This window comes from Rhyacophila brunnea, unplaced genomic scaffold (assembly GCF_057557595.1).
Source record: "Rhyacophila brunnea isolate RB1 unplaced genomic scaffold, BYU_Rbru_1.0 scaffold_16, whole genome shotgun sequence".
Taxonomy (NCBI): domain Eukaryota; kingdom Metazoa; phylum Arthropoda; class Insecta; order Trichoptera; family Rhyacophilidae; genus Rhyacophila; species Rhyacophila brunnea.
Genome location: NW_028232816.1, coordinates 24,469,850 through 24,482,950, shown reverse-complemented (window position 1 = coordinate 24,482,950; position 13,101 = coordinate 24,469,850).

The window sequence follows — 13,101 nt, the reverse complement described above, 5'->3', positions numbered from 1 at the left end:
GATGAAATAGGTACCTATGTAGTTTCTAAAGTTTGGTTATCATGTATGAAAAAAAAGTTAAATCCAAACGTTTAATGAGTTTTTGATTCAAAGCAAGGACCCAATGGATTAACCGCAACACCACTTTTAAGATATGTTAATATAAGCTATACGTATGTAGTAGGTAGGTACGTGTTGGATGTATTTTTAAAATGTAGAGGACAGTGGGTTTCAATAATAATTATTCGTTGGAATATTAGCTAAGATCCTGATAAATTCAATCCCAGAACCACAAGTAGGTATTTTATATAATATTCAGTTGATAAAAAACACTTTTAGGTATTATTAAAATTTGGAGTCTGTTATAGAACATTGTCTCTTATTATACATCTGAAAAGTCCATGCTCATAGCATCTATGCCAGAACGGAAATTTGAAAAACTGTTTACCCTCTACCATGTTTCTTTTGGAAATTCCCTACCTAATATACCTACGTACATATATATATATATATTCTCTCGTGTTGAGGGTCCACGTCTCGCAGCCATACGTGAGCACGGGAAGCACACATTGGCCAAACACCCTACGCTTAAGACACAATGGTAGGTCACTCTTGAAGATACTATTCAGACGTCCGAAAGCACTCCATCCCAGCTTTGTTCTTCGAGCAATTTCATCGTGCATGCCACAGCGAGGCATGGGGAGGTGTATGTTGGGCATCACGCGAAAGGACCGTAAGAGAAACGAATGGGTTAGGAAGCAGACAGGAGTACGCGATGTAATAGACGTTGCCAAACAGCTGAAATGGAGATGGGCGGGGCACATTGCTCGCCGAAAGAACGGCCGCTGGACAAATGCCGTCATCCAGTGGTACCCAAGGGGCACGAAACGGCCACAGGGTCGCCATAAAAGCCGCTGTATTGACGAACTGGTAAAGTTCGGCGGAAATACGTGGCAGCGAACGACACAGGACCGAGAGAGTTGGAAGAAGATTGGGGAGGCCTTCATCCAGCAGTGGATTGACCCCGGCTGATGATGATGATGATGATAATATACATATTATTATTTTATTATTATTCAATACTAATTATAAACAATATTTAAAAATGTTAGCCTCTAAATATACCTACCTAATTCAATTTACGAAATTGCACATTTAAAATCAGTTTCTCGATTGACGAATTAGAAAAAAAAACGAAATTGTATAATATTATTACACACATTTTTCCGATTTCGTAAGATAGTGAATAATATTTTTCCGAAATTTCTACTCATTTTTATTCATAAACAGCCGGTTTAAATTAAAATTTATTAGTAGTTAACAAAATAGTTTGATTATAACAGATACCTAATTCCGCTATCCTGTTATTCAATTATTTTCAATTCCAAGGTTTCAGGATCAAGAAGTGGATTGCAAGCCCTAATGATTGTGATACACATACGTTTTCTTGAATAATTATTATTATTTAATCGATACATACTGTTAATACTATCATACATGTAAATTTAATAATTCATAAGTACCTATAAGATATTTAAAAGCGAGTAAAAAATATTATACATTTATTGTAACACATGAGTATGTAATGAATAAAATTGCCTTTACACCAACTTTGTCATGGCATTTTTTCAAACAAACCTAAAATTCATTTATTTTGTAAAACATTTTATGACTAATTGATAATTTATTAAATTACGGGTGTGAATTGAAGCCCGAATACGAAGGCCGTTCTTAATTACATTTAGGAATGCTACAATATAGGTACTACACCAATTAAGTAATTAGTGAAACAAAAAAAATCAGATCTGGTATATTTGCTGCATTTAAAAAAGTTTGCACAATTTGCATTTTATCTCTTGGCGAAGGCTGCCATCTGTGAACAGCACGAACGAACTTTTAAAAAATACATTTTTTTTATAATTCGAACGTTTGGTCAATAAAATTCTAACAAAGTGTAGGCATCCAGTGATGGAATATAAACTATGGCGCCGTCATTAATACTGATTTATGTATGTACGTACTCTTCGGTTTATGTGACATCCGGCCCTTTGTGGGGAAAATGCAAAGAGTACAGCATCAGAAATGACCCTGAACCATTTAAAACAGTCGCCGAGAGGTCACAGAGCTGTATGATCTTGCTTCTATACAATGTTTCATGAGTGGTTAACCTTAAAACAAAAGGGCGATTCGGCACTGTTTTATAAACCATCGAAAATTGATACGGTCATTCAAAGGTCGATGCACTTATTAAATGCATATTTTAATAGGTTAATTACACAAAATAAAATGTTTTATAACCAATGATGAACAAAAACCTTCAAACAAGCGCTAATGCGAGACAATAATATATCTATGATACAATATAATTACTTTTACAATATAACAAAATTTACCTATGTACCTACTTTATGGCTCCCACATTGGGGGGCTGCCAGGGTTCTAGCCTGGGGGCCTGGCGTGGCGGTTCGACCAGTCAAGTGAGATAAACATATACCACGAATTTGCTCTAATAGGAGAAAAGTCGCCCGTGGCGCTATTATCCATAACATTTTAAAATATGGCGATGCAATTTGATGTGATAATATTAATATCGACTGTGAAAAGGAAAAAGGGCGTAATCCACACAAACCAAATACAGGAGGCACAAAAACGTTTTTGTTATGGTTTTCGGTCAAAGTTAAAATACAATAATTACAAGATAAAAAGAACTTTTTATATACAACGTTTTTAAATTTTCTGTTGAATCATATAAACTTGACTTGACTAGCTTAAACGATCAAAAACATTTTTGTACTTGATAGAAATAATACTGAAATGTCATTTTGAATTTCATATTGATTTCCATTGTAACGCACGTATATATTAATAATTTAGTTGCTAGGACCCCAAACCCCTAGCAACCAATAATAGTGGATTGGATTACGGATTTCTTCCTAAATAACTTTTCATACAAAACAGAATTAACTAAAAATGAATTCAATTCTACTTAAAGATGGCTAAAAGTATTTAAAAATTTCATTGGCATCGTGTTCTGATATATTCTAAAAGTTTCAAATGTCTAGCAAATCGGAAAGTTAGTTAAAAATCGATTGCAAGATTTGTACCGGATAAATAAGAATACGACCTAATAAAAACGTTGTAAAATAGAAAACCATAAAGCGCATGATAATAATTAATAATTTGTTTTTTATATTCCTAATGTGATATTAATTATTGATCGCCGTATAATTGCTAGCCTGTCTCAAATACAGTCCTAAAAACTGGGATCCGACTTCTTGCGACTTTCATCTATTTTCATGAAATACTAAATACTATTGTATCAATAATACAGTAGGTATATATCTGTATATATTAATTTTCTCATTCAATGAGGAAAAATTACATAGTCATTCCAATATTTTCCTAGTCCGTTATTTTTATAAATTTAATACTCCTGTTAATTTTCTTGAATGGTCGGAGAAAAGCGGCGAAGGAGGTTAAAGCTCGAGTTGAACTGTAACTCCATCTGAAGAAAAAGAAGCAAGACATAACTTACACCAATGATACTCAACCTTTTTTTTTCTTCGGGCTAAATACATATATTTGTAAAGTAACGCGGGCCGCATCACTACTGATGTGACGAAAAAAATCACGAACCCCCTTTTTTACAAAATATTTTTGAGATTTTAAAAATTATGTGTGGTTTTTTTTAATTAATCGTGTGCAATAGCAACACTCTTATACCAGATCTGATGTGGACCATAATGACAACCCTCTTAGGGTGTCACTATCTGTGCGTCAAAGTCGAAACGAATCTCAAGATATACGAAGTTCCTGACAATAAATGTGTTTCGGGCCGCACATAAAAGCTTAAAGGGCCGCAGGTTGAGTATCGCTGACTTACACGCATGACAATAATTCCATTAATGCGCTAAAATAAAATGTATGGTGCAACATAATACCTATCTATTATACCTTATACCAGGGATGGCGAACCATGGCACGCGAATGTTTTATGTGAAGAGAAAAAAATAGATATAATTTAAAAAATATTTTTTTACAAAAAGTATTACAAATACCTAAATATATATTATATAATATTAAAAATGCGCATTTTCTTTTTATAATATTTTTACCAATAATATTTTTGTCAATCGATGCGCAAACGGAAACGACGAAATCCATGCCATAAATGACAGATCGTATTGCATAAAAAGTAGCAGGCGGCTGATACTCTTCAAGAATAAGCATAATAATAAATTTAAATTACATAGATGTGTGCTTAAGTTTTATGCGTCACACATAATAACATTATAGCACTGACCTCATCAGGCGGCGGGATAAGCAGTGTCGTGAAACTATGATTTTGATCGATTTACAATCATTTTACAATGCTTGAGACCATTGTAGCGAGAGGATGCTCGACCCGATCCGAGCAATTTTGGCGTCAATGTGTGCGTAAAGAACCAAACTAAGTAGGTATTATAGTAATACTCAAGAACTCAATTACTGATGACTTTTTGGATTTCTTTCATGGTCGAACTACTCGAACTGGTCGGCACGTCAGACAATCAAAAAATAATATTTGGGAAATTTTGGCACGTGTACGTAAAAAGGTTCGCCAGCCCTGCCTTATACCTTTATCGTCTTGAGATAAGAGGATAAAAGTTATGCACAAAATAACATAAATTATTTTTCATTGGATTATCAAATGAGATAGAGAGCCATTATCAGAAAATGAGATATTATATATATATAATTTTGATTTCAATTAACGTTTTTACGTATCTTATTGTATTTGTGTTGTTTGTTTATTTAGCCCTACAGTAAATCCAGGTCAATACTGACCAATTATGCTAAGAATATGAATTCATACCTATTACGTGTATACAATGAGAGCATTCTATAGAATTTCATGATTAGACATCCACAGATGTGCAAGACAAACTTCTGCAACTTGTTTTCAGCTTTTTAGTAATGATATTTTTAAATCTAGAAATTGATGATTTTTCAATTCGTTGCAATTCCTATAAATTTTACATAATAATTTATTGAAATACTATAGGTATTTTTTCTGATACGATCATGTATTTGGTGCTCTCAATGGGCATTCACCGTGTATGAAATAATTATTTTTATAATGCGAGTGTCCTAAATCACATCATATTAGTTGGAAAAAACCTCTATAATACATTATTATGCAGGTAAATTCAGACGTTAATATTATATTCGTAATAATCCAGTCACATTGACCATCTATCAAACGAATATGTACATTACAATATGAATTAAAAAATACTATTGCAACATTACAGAGAATACTTTTTTATCAATTAAATTATTTACGTATGTACGTGCAAGCATTTTATTAGATCAGAGACAGAATAACATAATGATAGTGTATCGTATTACAATGTGTTGATGATTATAATTACGTTTTAAAATAAAATTTAACCATAACGCCGTGTTAAATGATTAGCTGACAAAAGTCTTTAACTTACTTTCTTAACTTACTTCTAACTACAACTTTATAGATACCTCGGACTATATATTGGCAAACACATTAATAAAGTAGTATAATGAGATAATAAAACAACAATTTAATACAGTAATTTATATTAATAATTATGTCTGTGTTAAATTATAGATACGAATCTTAAGTCACATGTCTTTGCCGGAGTGCAAAGTTATGAAGTGGCAACTTTACGACGATCCAAACGGCAATATGGCCGATATTGATTCCAAATTAAGGAAATTGACTCCAAAATGCTAAAAACTCTAGCTCAAAAAATAAGGCTTTGTACACAGAATCGCCTTTTATATATATTGTACTAATCTACTCCAGATAAATTGAACATTGAATCTGTGTAAAGTGACAAGCTAAGAAAGCAATGGTGTTTCTACAGTATTTATTTACTTATACGAGTATTACGTTTCGTTTTTTTTATGGGGGATGTCAAAAGATTAACGAGCGGCTTAAAACTCATTTAGTGCTAACACCGCGACTGGCGCGTTTGGAGTCGTTGCCCATTAGATATAATTAACGTGTTATTTAAATGTGGTAATTAAAAGGTTAACAGTGATTGTGTTAAACGTCGACTTATAATGTCGTGGGTCCCAGGTTCGAACATGGTGTGGCAAATACACATATTTTTTTTAAATTTGTCTTTGAAGCCAGAGTATGGACCTAATTGGTTGAGCAAGTGGTCAACATCCACTTCTCCTAAAAACAAAAATATGTTAATACAAACCTCCACTCTGTAGAAGCTCATAATATGATCATAATATATAAGGATTGGAAATGGTCAAAAGAAAAAGAAGAATTATTTATTATCGAATTATACCTACTTATTATATTACTAACTGTCTAGTTAAGTGAAAAAGGTACCACTTTTTCTTCACACAACCGCCAAAATTGAAAGGTTTAAAAATAGTACTATTTTTATTTTATTTTATTTCATTTATTAAGTAAACATACAGTTACATTTTGATTACAAATAATTACAAGATAAAAAGAACTTTTTATATGCCACGCTTTTAAATTTTCTGTTGAATCATATAAACTTGACAATTCTATGTATTAATAAAAACTTTTTATTGTACTTGATAGAAATACTGAATAAATATTATAGAATACAGAAATGTCATTTTGAGTATTTTGACATTTCATATTGATTTCCATAGTAACGCACGTATATATTAATAATTTAGTTGCTAGCACCCACTTAGCAACCAATAATAGTGAGTAGTAAAATAATATTACTTTTAACGATTTTTTTCCGAAACATACAACACAGAATTAACTGAAAATGAATTCAATTCTGTTTAAAGATGGCCAAAAGTATTAAAAGAATGCATTGTTGTCGCGTTCTGGTATATTCTAAAAGTTTCAAATGTCTAGCTAGTCGGGAAGTTAGTTAAAAATCTTGGACAAACAAGAAAAAATTTGTACTGTACAAGAAAAAATCTGTACCGGACAAACAAGAATACGAGCTAATAAAAACGTGGTAAAATATGTTTAAAAATAGAATAGTGAAAATTATTGCATCCAGCAAAGTTTTATAGTATATCGAGACATTGCTCTGGGCACTCAACGGAGTTCGATAAGGCGCTACGTCATACCCGTACTAAATGAACGGACAATAAGAAAATTGGTTGCTTTCGAGATCTGGCTGTATCAGCGTACCACAAAGATATCCTGGGCTGATCACATTAAAAATAAAGAGATTTTGACACACTATCAGGCGCAGACAAGCAGCATACTTCGACCATATTTTCCGCAAACATAAGTAGAAAGAGATTCTCTTGGTTATGCAACCTCCGTAAATGGCTCAATGCTTAAGGCGTTGGGGATCTGATATGACTGGTTCAGGAGCGGAAAGTGTACCTACTGCAAGTTGGTCGATAATATTCTATAGAAGATGCCATTAAGAAAATAAGTAAATATATTTTATTTTGTAGTATTGTATTTAAAAAACTGTGTTTTATCACAGAAATCGCGAAAAACTTCCAATACTACTAGGAAAAAATCTTCGAAAAAAAAATGCGACGCCCAACGGGACTTGAACCCGTATCCACAAAATTCGCACTAATGTGCTTTACCAATAAAGCAACAGGCATCCTATCTACTTACAACGAAAATAACTATTATTTTTTAGATATTGAAATGCGTATGAAATTGCGTTACTTTTTGGCTATCGGTTTTGGTGTTTTAAATCAATGTATCAATTATCTGCCTTAATAATTATTATTAACTGAATGTTACTGAACTGCAAATGTTATTATTAGGTATAGATACTTATTTTATTATTGATTCATTTAATAAAACGCAAACTTTTTTAGTACTTATTGCACTTTTATTATTTAATAAAAGTGGAATAAGTAATAAATTGCGTTCTATTAAATTAATCAATACTACAATGCAGTTCCACCATGAATTGACAGTTAACACAATCAAATAAATGTATATTATCTTTGGTGTTTTCAAATATTTATTAAGATACAAATGTTCGATAATATAAATAATGTCACATTCGTAAATCTCGTTGAATACAATTTTTATTTACTTCGTTGTTATTAATTTATTGTTATTCATAAATTGTAGATTAAACAGTTACAAAATGATAATATGTTAAATAAAACAAAATAATATTGGTAATTATATTTGCCATGGCGTATGAAATGCGAACGCAGAATTCGACCGGTGGAAACTCGTCAACGCTTGATAAAGTTCAATGACTCTTTTGTGTCGTTCACCCTTAACTCTGTGATAAATGTTACGAATATAATGAGATATCTAGATAATTTTTGTATATGAACCGTGTCAAGCATTAATGATACTAATAAACGGTGCTGACGACATAATATCAGAAAATGAGGTATGAACGCTAACTGTTGTCAAAAACATCAGATTAATAAAACAATTCACATTGGCAAACACAAAGAACATTCTATTCTGTCAGCAAATTCCATGATTCATTAAACAATTAATCTTCAAAGGTAATTTGATGCAAAATGTGCAGTCAGACTGATCAGCCTATAATAGATATGGGAAATTTTCAGTGGGAACCATTTTTTTTTAATAAAAATACTTTCTGACACAATATTTATGTTGATAACCAAATAAGTAACGCATTTTATTTTAATTCATACAATATTATCTAATTGTACAAAATGTAGCAGTAACATTTTTATTAAAACCGAGATTTTTGTTTTATTATACTAGGATTACTACTATTATACTAGAATTACTTAGGATAGATAGGATTGTCATTTTTTTTCAATCTGGACATCGAAATAATTGACGATTTTAAAAGACTTATGTGACTTTGAATTCAAAAAAATATTAGTTATATAATATGTTAATATACTATATCTTCTTTAATAGAAATTCGTTTATTGATTGGTTATCGTTATCTTATCATATCGGTTATCGTTATATTTAGTAATTAAGAACTTTTAGCTTGCATTTTTTGAAATAATATGCACATATTGCGTCTGCGTCGATATGAACCACAAACGCAGCGTCTGAACCGTAGGAAATGTCGAAGCCAGTCGGCGCTGTATACCTGCGAGGTGTAGAGAGAAATACAACCACTAGACGGAGTAACGGGTAGGTAGCCATTATGTGTTATGAATATAGATTTTAACCAATACTTATTACTTAAATACAAGACATTTGATAACTTACCTTCGTTACCTTAGTTGGGACAATGGGACAAAACCAGGTAACACAAAATTAATGGGAACTGGCTTACCTTACTAGGTGTGGTATTGGCTACGGTTGTCGAGTGTGGAAAAATATGGGATAATCTTAAACACGTTTCAATAGTTACGTCTGTATGATATAAGTACCTATGTCACGTAAATGTAACGAGCATGCAATATTGAAGGTCGGCGGTACGCTTTGTTATACTTGGGTTTTATGGCCTGACCATTATAAAAGTAGCCTGCTTCAAAAGCTTGGTCCACGGCGATGGGTTTTGCATTTTTATTTATTAATCTGTTCTGTGGACAAAACGTTAGAAAACTGATTGTTAAAAACAGGACGTCTGGCTACCTATATATACCCCAAGTTGACACAACCAATTGGTTACCTACATTCTATACCTGCATAATATTTTGTAATTATTCATTGCAATACCAACGCATCTATTCTATACACAAGACTGCTATCAGCAGCTATCGAGGGTAGTTTTGTGTCGAAGTATTAGCACTTATTGTAAGAATTACAATAAATTAGTTGTAATTGTTATAATAAGTGCTGTGTTTTGACAGCACCTCTTTTGGGTGACCTAAATTTTAGAGCGGGATAGACAGTTTTGACTATTTAGACGTCTGACTTGTTGTAACAATAGTTATAATTTATAATACTTCGATACAAAAATATATGAAAAAATACCTTCGATAGCTGCCGATAGCAGTCTTGCGTATATAATAGATGCGCAAGATGGTGCCAATATCACGATAACACAATATGCAAAGGAGATATAGGTACATCGTATTACGATGGCGACTGGGTTTGAACTTTACGTATATTATCTATGGTTTGAACATACGGCGTTGGAAGTTACCGTGTTCGCTCCGAGTTGCCATAAATACTAGGTTGGTTTAGTTTTCCAGATTAGCATTGCATTGTCTATGAAAACACCGAACAAACGAGACAAGTTACAGCGTCGTGTATTTTAGTAATGACAATACGACTGGAATATATAAAAAAAACGTAATCATAGGCAACTCAATGTTGATAAAACATATCTCGTAGAAAGATTTGTATTTATATTTGAAACACAAAATCATGAACCATAAAAGCAGCGGATTGAAAAACAATTTACATTCAACATCAAATCGTTTAAAAATCTACTAAATATGAGACTAATTTTTGATAGTGAACAAATCCAGGGAGGTTTATTTTAAAATAGCGTCAGATGCATTTTAACCAATCACGTCGTCGCAAAGGCAGACGCCATATTGTAGAATTCCATACAGAACTACAAACTTATCTGGAGAATGAGATGGGGGAACCACTGTCGAAAACTACCCAATCACGACTCGTAACTGGAAAAATCTAACATTCTAATGACGTTTTTCAATTTGGCGTCCTACGGTAGTTCGTAGTTCCATTTTTGGCCATTCTCCAGATAAGTTTCTAGGTCTGTACGTCATTATGAAGGTGATCAGAGACGTGTTTGTTTTGTTGTTATTAAATACAAACTATTTATTTAGATAGGATGAATACAAATAATATTGCATGTTGTCACTTCACTTGAAACGTATGGATTGATAATTTATACGATGTCTAGTCATAGTTTCATGATAACAATATTATAATCTACGGACAAAATATATTGATCTCTATGAAAGCTCGTGTATTAATTTACTACAATAAGTAGACGTCTATGCCATGGCATGTAATAATTTACGAGACACCGAATACATAATATAAAGTCAAAACAATGTCTCGAGATCATCCTAGTGGGACACTCCCTGCCGATTTGTTCAAGGCATACGTCCGCTAATAAGATACGTGATCATAAAGGGAAGATTACGTTATAAAATGATTAGATAAATCTCTATCGAAAAAACTTTTACAATTCATTAAATTGCATTTTAGAAATATTTATAAATTCGACCGAGATCAATTTTACAAAATTGTTTATCATGTGAATCAAGCAAATAAGTATTTTTTTTTTTTAAATATCTGTAGCTTTAATTTTATTTCTAAAATATTATCTCCGACTATTCATTACAAACTAACTCAGACGTGATTATATAGACATCGAAATAAGGAATTGGGCTGCTCTAAAGAATGCTGCGCATGACACGGATCGCTAGGGATTTTTCTTGGTTAAATGCTACATCACTGCCAAATTTCAGCTCCCTATATTGACGATCACCGGTTCAATCTCGACCAGAATATAAACACTACACATCTACATTTACGCAATTTTTACGTAAAACTCGTATTAAAACAGTCTGAAACAGTCGTTATCTAATATTAAATCGTTAAAAATATAAATCGAAAATAAATAATACAAAATTATGACATATTATTCAATGATGAATTCAACAGTAAAGAGTTTTTATTTCTCTTGATACGTTTATATATTTTTCAGATCGTCTCGCATATTGTATTGAGTAATAAAGACAGAATTTTTTATAATATTAATATGTGAGATGATTGTTGGCAAATATGTAAATCGATCCCTAATCTGAAAAAAAATGATTTATAAACCATGCGTCTATACTATCTGTCACTATTCATAGACAAAAATAATACAGATATTGTTATATACCTACCTACCAATAAAATATTTGAATATATTTCGCATTCATTCTGCACAAAATTTATGATGTCAGAAAACTTTCATTATTACTAACATGACCCGATGATAAATGCTATTATGTTCGCTCTATCTAGAACATTTATTATCGATAGGTAGATATATTTGAGGTATACTCGATAACTGCCTATTTGGCTAGGTTTCGCGCTTACCCGTCGCGTTACGTTGGCAGCAATGACACGCGCTGTACGCATACGTGGGCAACCAACTTCACACAACCGGAAGTACGACATCCGCCTTTTTGTCCCGCGCAAATTATTCATGGCTCTCGAACGCTTTGAAAATAGAATGCTGGTCATAGAGCGAGATAATTTTTTAGAACACGAAATTGATTTTTATTTTCGCTATTTCATTGTCTATGCAAGTGGTGTATTTTGCAAATTTACCTAGGACTGCTTTAATTTATTGCACGGTAAACTTATGTGAAACCTTTATCTCTTGTAAAACGATTCAGAACATTTTGAATTTAGAACTTTATTCATACAAACATAAATATATAATGTTTTATACTACTAATTTACTATAATATGACAATACTCATGTAAGATACAAAAATGCTTGTCTATGAACAAAACATAATATTATTATAGACGACGTACTTCACCAAGACTACGGTCATTTTCTAGAAACGGACAACTCAAAGCACACATTGGGCCAATATCTATTTCAGGCCTTCTAGTCAATTAATATTATTAGTGGGTATAAGTCTGTGATTTTCAGTCATATAAATGTTCAATACTTAATGGAGATTCAATAACGTTTTAGTATGCTTAAATTGGTAGAGTACCCAGTCACATAAAAATGGTGGTTATAAACAAGATGATGGCCTAATTTGACATTTCATTATAAAGTAGGTACTTCCATATGTTGATACACCTGTTTCCAAATTTTGTCAATATAATTAATATTCTAAATATTTAATTATTATAATATTCATTCATTGGTTTATTGTATAAATAAACTTGTATACTAACTAACTAAAGGCGTTTTATTTCAGTGCAGTCCTAGAATATCAATCCAGTTTAACACTATTTCATTTTTTACATTTTACGTGATTGTTCATGTAAATAATAATGCTTCACCAATTCCAATTCATCTTGTCAGTATCTGCACATCTAACAATTTAGGGTAATTATCGATTAAGTACATCTAAAGTTATTGTTTTGACAAAGTTGAAATGTCAGGTTTTTGATAATGCTTATCGCCAGTATATTAATGTGAAATTTTCTAGAAGATAATCTACAATACGGATTGACTTGCAGGTAATTTAATCATTTTTCATAGTAATCAGTTTTAGATA